Source organism: Montipora foliosa, chromosome 9 (assembly GCF_036669935.1).
Source record: "Montipora foliosa isolate CH-2021 chromosome 9, ASM3666993v2, whole genome shotgun sequence".
NCBI classification, from domain to species: Eukaryota; Metazoa; Cnidaria; class Anthozoa; order Scleractinia; family Acroporidae; genus Montipora; species Montipora foliosa.
The window spans coordinates 20,193,921-20,201,358 of record NC_090877.1 but is presented as its reverse complement, the minus strand read 5'-3'; the positions used below and the strand labels follow the sequence as shown (position 1 = coordinate 20,201,358).

Below are 7,438 nucleotides of genomic sequence, written 5' to 3'. Positions count from 1 at the left end.
ATTACGATAAAAGCAGAAAGTTCAAAGAAAATCTAATAGTCTAGGATGTTTCTACTAAGAACATACTTTTATATCGTTTATGGCTTTGGGGTATATTATTATTGGGATCAGATAGGCATGGCACTGAATATATGCAAATTTCGACCCCCATGAAAATACGAAAAATAGGCCAAATTCAAGAAATCATAATTTTTACTTGTAATCCTATTAAGAAAAAAGACACACGTCATAAGTTACCTAATGGCATTTTCAATCCAAAACAGGATAGAAAAATTTGGGTCAGTAAGCTTTGCTGCTTTCCCGGCATCATTATTACGCAACACTTTTGCAAAATGACCTCATTTGCATAAACAAAATTTTGACTCAAAAATCACTGCTAAATCAGTTTTTTCCCTAGTCTGGCTACCGTTTTAGGCTCTGAAAATAGTCTACTAGTTTACGACTAGTTTTAAGGGAAAAATTGCGCCGTGAGTTATAAAATTACTCCTGGCTAATCCATATTTTGGATTTTAAGGTGGCTGGAAAAGTTCCTAGCACTTCCCAGCACTTATACTTTGGTGGGTTAATACTGTAAAGAGCCGAATGAAACAACAATTTTCCTCACAAAACACACGCACGGCTTTTATTCACTCTCCTGCTTTCTGACTTCTCTAAGACAAGAGATCTTATTACAACCACGTGGTAATTTCACAACTCATAATGTAACAACATTCGTTCCGTCACAATACTACCTCTCTTCATCAGTTGATGCAATAAAAATTGTATCAAAGGAATGCCCAATTGTTGAACAAGTTGTGGTCAATCTCTTTACATAAAAGGGTTACCATAGCAACAGTATAACCTGTTAAAACACCCTTAATTTTAGCTTTAAGTGCTTACAACTCAAAAACGAGGTGACACTCATTGTTTATCATCGAATTGTAATCAACACATTAAGCTACAACTTTCTGGAAAGCTTAAAAATGTTCCATCACAGGGGTCAGAGCTACCTTAAATTTTCCAAATTTAAATTGCCACTGTACCATTTTGATAGAATATCTTTAAACTTTGCAGAAAGTTGTATCTTTGCGTGTTGATCAAAATTCGATAATAGAAAATTAAGGTCACCAAGCTGGTTTTTCAGTTACAAGCACTTAAAGCCAACATTAAGGGTGTTCAGTTTTAACAGCTGAACTGTCGGTATGGTAACCTGTTATGACAATGGATTAAAGGTATAACAATGGTTTCAGCATTCTAGTAAAGAAGTTTGTCATTTATGTACGTTATGGGACACCAAGTGTTGCAATATTTCTAAGCATCTATGATGATAAAATAGAAAACTCGATTGCTTTATTGTACCTTGTATAAGACAACATATTATGTTCGCAGACTTAACTTCTTCTGTCTTTAATAAAGGTTAAATATTTTGTTTGGTCTCATACCCTGGATGCCAGCAGCAACTCAATGATCATCGCAAAGACAGCTGCATGAAGTAACGAGCTCTTGGAGTGCTTGAATAAAAGTTGCCTTTCGTGAGAGCGGGCCCTTCAAAGCGACGTTAAATTGGTTACACATCGACCTTAAGTCACTTATTTTCAGCTTCTTAAAAATTGTTCAAATCTACCCTGATGGTACAGCTGACACAGGTTAACGTCTTCATATTCGACCGGGTGACCAAGGCCGACCTCTCTGTTTACTTGCTGCTCCAAATTTTGCAAGAATACTTCCCTTTCTAGGGCCAAATCTTGATCGTGATCTTGTTGACTGCCGATTTCTCGCCCTCTTTGTCTTGCAGCTAGTCGAGAGAAAAATCCTTTGACTGTTTGCGTCTCGAGCCATTCGTTTCTCTTAAAGTTCTTTTTAATTTCTTCAGCAATTTCTGTTGGGTTAGCTTTTTGCTTCCCATCTTTGTTGCCCTCATCGGAAACATTTGTTAAGAATTCCTTGACTGCTGGCGAGATTCTAACATTGGCTTTTGTCTTTTTTAGAGCCCATCCCAGTTGTGCCTCACCAGGGGTTCCTTGAAGACCACCAGCAATTGCTGCATCGGATTGGTAATCAGGGCAGATAGGTTTTTGGCTCTGTCCCTTTACAGACGTGGCAATTGACGCCCACTGTCGGCGGATTGTGTCATACACGGATTCTTTCTCTTGTAGCAGGACATGACGCCCGGTATCCATGTGATCATCAGCCTCTTGTAGCGTGCTAAACGTTTGGATGCATGCTGGCTCCATACAAGGGAACGTGGCGACCGGGTTAAGAGGATCTTTAGTTCCAGCCCCTGCCTGTCTTCTCTGCGTTGTAATAATGGATTCTTGTGACCATTCACCCACTCTCCTCAGCCCTGAAGTATCTTGTGTATACATAAAACTTGAATTAGGTATCTTTTGACCTGCCCCAATGCCATAGGCTTGCCAGACTGTGATAATGTCTCTCTCAAAGGAGAAGTTGTTGTACTTTGTGATATTTGGAATCTTGTTAGAAGCAACGTTTGTAGATATCTGAGAGGGATCTACTGTGCACACTGCTACTCGAGTTCCTGTGATGCTGGGGGGTGATTCAAGTGCATTCTTTACATCTTGGGCTGTCTGTATGTCGTTATTCTCTGCCACATAATTCCTGAGACGCTGCTTGCACGGAGCTATTCGTCGGTCACATAGGTCTTTGTCCGCCTGTGGATCAGAAAAATCGTACCTCACAACCTCTATTCCACTACGCTTACTGGTGGAATGTATTGTGGACAACAGGGCGGAATTGTGATAGCATCCTGCATTGTCACTTCTTAGTACTGCTCTTTTCACGGAAGGATGCGTTTCTTTGACGGTGCTTAGAACCTCTTCAAGAATGCAAGAAACAGAAAACCAATCCTGTTTACAGCTGTCAAATACAGCTATGTAAGCGTGGATTTGGTATTCGCATTCTGTTGGCTTGCAATCGGGGTGGTCAGATGAATGAACAACTGCTGAAAAATGCCAATTCATTCCTCTCTTGCCAAAGAACTCTTGACTGTGTTTCTCTGTATTTCATAGGAAGAAGCTTCATGGCCCAGTCATTGATGACTAAAATGGTTTCACTATTCAGAGGATTCAAAGCATCCTGCCTTGCGATATCTTGCTGAAATGTTCGAAGCAAATGGGATTTCCACGCCTCAATTTCTGTTACGGCATGTTCCCATTCCCACCTTGCTCTTTCCCTTTGCTCTTCTGTCAAACTTATGTCGTTGTTCTCCACTTTCTCTTTAATGCTATTCAGGATTTCTTTAATGCTTTGGCATTGTAAACATACCAGGTCGTGCTCAGGGTTGCAAGGGCTGCAAAACTGGTCTTGGCCAGGATCTAATAGGGCAAACTGGATGCAGTGATCAGGACAATGTTCATCGGGACCCAAGTTACATTTATAATCACATTTAAGGTATTTTTTCCTGCTCTTAGTCGTTGGGCAGTTTCTCTTCCCCAAGTAGCTCCTGCACCATTAGTTGCTAGCGTTTCAGCAAGCGTCTCTAGTGTTTCAAAGGCCTCAATCCCAGCTGTCGATGTATTGTCCAGACCTTGGAGGGACTTTTGCCTCGAAGCACTGCAACATTCCATGATTCTAAAACAAGTGCGCTCGTTCAGGGGTTCTTTGCCTTCCTGTTTGCATTCTTGTTGATACAAATGAATGATTTTGGTTGTTGTCATCGTTCGCACAACTGCTGGTATGGGTAGAGTTACTCCAGAGTTCAGCTTCAGCTCAAGTTTTTAGTACCAAAGGCAACATCTTGTAAAAATGTGGATCTTGAAATGAAAAGAATGAATTCCCTGACTTTGTCCATGTCTACACGACATCGAAACAGCTTCTCGGGCACCTTTGTTTCACCTGGAGATGTCAGGGATAAGTTCCTGAAGTTCTGTTTGGCTGTACTTGTCACATATCAGTGAAAGTATTTGAATCCGTGTAGATCTATTTTCAGACTCGTTGTACGCGGCTACTATGCCTTCTACCCCAGCATCAAGGACTAAAGTATTCTTATGTCTCTCGTGTGACAGGTGATAGTTGATAACCGATTGCCACAGAGGTCCTTCTTGTGAAGATGCGAAAACGCAAAACAAGAGTAATAGCTTCCTCTACTTTCTTTGTGTACTGTCTGTTTGTTTTCTCAGACGTTTCATTCCAATCGTAATCAATGTACTGCAAAAAAGGTTGGAAACTGCCCTCTGAAATGCTAGTAAGAGCATTATTCAAGATTGCAAGATGTTTGCGTTGAAGTTCACCCTCTGGCAAGTAGACATTGACGTTTTCTTCTTGGGATGAAATGCTTCTTGCTGAAACGAGCGAATCCAAGGATACACGGGTATCACAAGCTTCTTGTCTCCTCACTCGAGATTGTCTGGGAACAGATTTGAATGTTGACCCTGTAAGTGGCAATTCATGGGGCTTTGCGTCTTGATCAAGTGATCCCCTGCAAGTTCTGCAGATCACTGCAAAAAGAAGATTATTTGTCAGACATTGACTCGTTCTTACTAAACTTCAAAAAGTTCAAAGTGACCACCTGAAAGATTATGACTTAACATGTATCCCTTTTGTCTCCTGATTACGTACAAAGCCTTGAGAAATACCACACAAGCATTCTCTGCACCTTTCTCCAGTTTCTCTTTTTTATTGACTCGAGTAGATAGCTTGATTGCAGGCTATGGGTTGACTTATTATTACCCGAGCCAATTGCAACAGTAACACGTGTCTGCTCGTATATTTTACACGCCATCTCTTTGTTTATGCGACGAGGGTTTTTCTTTAGCTTGCTTGCGATTCTCTTTAGTCTTGAGGATTCCACATCGTGGTGGTTAGGATGACAACAGTTAGCCTAGTAGAAAAAATATATACATGTAAGTATTTTTTGGCTTTCAATCCGGCGTATCTTTGAACAAAGCTGGTTCAACAATAATCAGCATTTGTTTGGTTCATTACCTTTACTTGCTACATAGTAGTGTACTTGGCACGATGTTTGGGACATATGGTCAACTTTATAACGTCATTACCGCCAAAGGGAATTCCTGCACGGTTGAGAATGAGTTCCCACTCGGCGATAGCAGCTACCTCAGCTTTCGGAATAAAAAGAAGCATAGCAGTTCTTAGTAAGTAGTAAGTTGGCCCGTTTAGCGAGACGAATTTTGACCACTATTTTTGGGAAATCGGGTTTAGCTTGATTATCGCGCAGAACATTTAGTGACGCGATCACAAGTTAACAGAAAGGCATGGCGTATTGGAAGGTATCCGTGGCTCGTATTTTCAATTGTTTTATTACTGAAAGGTTTTAAATCTTAAACAACAGGGTCAAATTGATTTAAAAAATCTGAGAAAAAACACATAATCAACCTCCGGCCGCTCTTTTAGGAAAATGCTTGCATATTTGAAACCTTTTTCATCAGTCCCGGTAACCTGGTCTGGATACCAGGATGTTAGTCCAGGGTACTAGGGCCAGCCTGCCTTCTTATATGAAAGCAGCAGTATTTTAACAGAGGAAATAGCAGTGAGATACGAATTCAGTAATGGGGCAGCAGCAAGTGTTCAGTCACCTTCCACATCATTACTAGCCTGTTCCAGGCTCTCAGATGGTCGAGAAAACGAAAAGAGCTGCGTGTGAAAAGCGAGTGGGGGCTTGGGTCGAGGCGAGGCGGGAGAGCCTGTAAGCAGCTCTTTAAATTCTTCATTCCGGTATACCAGCTCCTGGTATACCCTCTGATTGGTCAATTTTGACAGTTTACATCAACACTTTCGTCATCATTTTGATTTACGCGCGGAGCTTACGCGGAGCACGAAAGAAAGAGGTCAACTCTGTCGCCGAGTGTCTTAAAGTATTCCCAAACGTACTAGCGCTCAGATTCGAGGAAAAGTTGTGTCTGTTGAACTTAAGTCGAGAAGAAGATCCGTTTGCAATGCTTCCGACCAGTTTTGGTAAAAGCATAAATTTTCAGTTACTTCCGCGCGTTGCGAAAGCGCTTCAATGTTGTGATACGACGACATCTCTGCACACCGCTTACAATATAGCATCACCGGGTAAGATATATAGTTAAAATTTTATCGCACACACACAACTATTATGTCCCCTGCACGCCACAATTGTTAGCATTCGACGGCGCTCTCTGATAACTCTGACGAACGAGAAAAAATACAATATTATGTTATTCTTTCTTATGCAAATACTTGGCAGGGTATTCGAATTCACCAGCTAAGGTTAATTAAATTTCTGCCTTCATCGCCTTCGAAAAAATGAGAGAAAAAAGAAAAAAACCACTTTGAAAGAGCGCAAAAATTTGCCGAAAACGGGCGTGTATTTCCGTTGCATGTGGCCACTGAAATGTCTTAAGCTTTAAAAGATCAAGCGTTGTCAAGAAGCGAAGGTGATGGCTACGTATCTGTATACTACAAATGCAATTGAACCCATCCACATGAAATATCAATCTTTCACATTCATTATCGGTTGTCCTGATGCATCAGAGCTGAAGTTTATTGATGAGACCATCTTATCATCTAGGCCAGAAACTTCAATGGTCGGGTTTCTGTTTTCTTTGGAAAAGTCAACAGATCGTCGCGAACTCGAAGTTTTCGAACTGGTGGTTGTCTTTTGGTCGAATTTAAATTTCCGGTCGGTGATTTCCTTGACACTTGTTTCCCGGGCGCTTTGACAATACCTTCGTACGCTTGTAAAGTTATTTCTTTAAAAGTGCCTTAAATTCTGGCTAACGTACTCGCACAAGTGAGACAACAGTGACAACGGAAAATTTTTCGTTCCGCATAAGATCCAACCCGAAGGAAGCAGCAACTTCGGCAAACACAACATTTTCGCCGCCAGTGTAACAAACAGACAACGCTAAAAGAGGAAACTCTAGGAATCTTCTTTCCCAAACAAGTCACGTTTTTTTTGGAAAACCTGAAGAACTTAGAAATATAGCCTTTAGAGAATCAACGCATCACCTGTGAACAACAATACAGGAATCGCGCTTGAAACACTTGAACTCGCGTGGAACCACCAATGCCGCCCATTTTCAACACTTAGACATTGACATTTTGACATGTGAAAGGTTATTTGCAAAGTGGGCGGAATGAAGAATTTAAAGAGCTGCTTACAGGCTCTCCCGCCTCGCCTCGACCCAAGCCCCCACTCGCTTTTCACACGCAGCTCTTTTCGTTTTCTCGACTATCTGAGAGCCTGGAACAGGCTACAATATTACTTCCACTGTAGAACGTACCATACTTTGGCTATTTCTCTCGCCCATAGAGGAAAAAAGCATTTCGTTTGGCAACACGCCAAGGATCTAAAGGTCAGCATTTTTCTCTGACGCAAACAAATGTTTCAAATGATATTGTTATGAAAAGAATGATAGAAGCTGAATAAATTATATTCTTTGACGCTCAAAATAAGGCCAAAAACACCTCGAAATTTGGCTTTCCTATAAATTTCCATGTTATATTGCCAAATGCA

General features: G+C 41.1%; 1 pseudogene; it reads right to left on the bottom strand.

The window, feature by feature from the left end:
- Window positions 1-1,574: 1,574 nt before the first annotated feature.
- On the bottom strand, window positions 1,575-3,036 carry LOC137971552 (uncharacterized; annotated as a pseudogene).
- Between the last annotated feature and the right edge of the window lie 4,402 nt (window positions 3,037-7,438).